General features: G+C 55.1%; 1 pseudogene; it reads left to right on the top strand.

The window, feature by feature from the left end:
- Positions 1-426: 426 nt before the first annotated feature.
- On the top strand, positions 427-544 carry LOC124614274 (annotated as a pseudogene).
- Positions 545-1,108: the final 564 nt, after the last annotated feature.

Consider the following 1,108-nt stretch of genomic DNA (forward strand, 5'->3'; position numbering starts at 1 on the left):
GCAGTAACTTTCCTGAAGAGACTGGCCTGGCCAGATACCCAGTCTGAAACCAACGGAACGCGTTTGGGATGAGTTGGGACAGGGTCGGCCGCGTCGTAGCCAAACCACACGAGAGCCTGGCGTTCCGGCTTCGTGCAGGCCAAGCCTCTGCCGGCAATGGATTTGCTCAGTCCTTCTCAAAGGTTCTCGGTAAAAAAGGAACTTTTCATTAGCTATCGCTGTGTGGTATTTTTCGGTCAGCACAACTGGTTGGTTGGTTGATTTGGTGGTGGTGGGGGGGGGGGGGGGGGGGGACGACGACGACGACCAAACACCAAACAGCGAGGTCATCGGTCTCATCGGATGAGGGAAGGACAGGGAAGGAAGTCGGATGCGCCCTTCCAAAGGAACCATCCCGGAAATTGCCTGAAGCGATTTGATGAGATCGCCAACGGTCTTGCTGCAGTGGTAACGCCGGTTCCCGTCGGATCACCAAAGTTAAGCGCTGTCGGACTGGACTAGCACTTGGATGGGTGACCATCAGGGCTGCCGAGCGCTGTTGGCAAGCGGGGTTCACTCAGCCCTTGTGAGGCAAACTGAGGAGCTGCTAGATTGAGAAGTAACGGCTCCGTTCTCGTAAACTGACATACGGCAAGGAGAGCGGTGTCGAGCGGTTCTAGGTGCTTCAGTCCGGAACCGCGCTGCTGCTACGGTCGCAGGTTCGAATCCTGCCTCGGGCATGGATGTGTGCGTGATGTCCTTAGGTTAGTTAAGTAGCTCTACGTTCTATGGGATTGATGACCTCAGATGTTGTCTCATAGTGCTCAGAGTCATTTGAACCATTTGAGAGCGGTGTGCTGACCACATGCTCCCCCATATCCGAATCCAGTGACGCCTGTGGGCTGAGGATGACACGGCGGCCGGTCGGTACCGTTGAGCCTTCCTGGCCTGTCCGGATGGAGAGTTTAGTGAGATCACGGACAACTTCAGTTTTGCCAGACGTGAACCGTCGTCTTCCCGAATGCGAGCCCACTGTGCTAACTACCGAGCCGCCTCGCTCGGTCAGCACAACTTTCTTTAGTTCGATGAAAGAGAGGGATGAGAATTCTCAGTATCTTTTACGTATTCG

This window comes from Schistocerca americana, chromosome 4 (genome assembly GCF_021461395.2).
Source record: "Schistocerca americana isolate TAMUIC-IGC-003095 chromosome 4, iqSchAmer2.1, whole genome shotgun sequence".
NCBI classification, from domain to species: domain Eukaryota; kingdom Metazoa; phylum Arthropoda; class Insecta; order Orthoptera; family Acrididae; genus Schistocerca; species Schistocerca americana.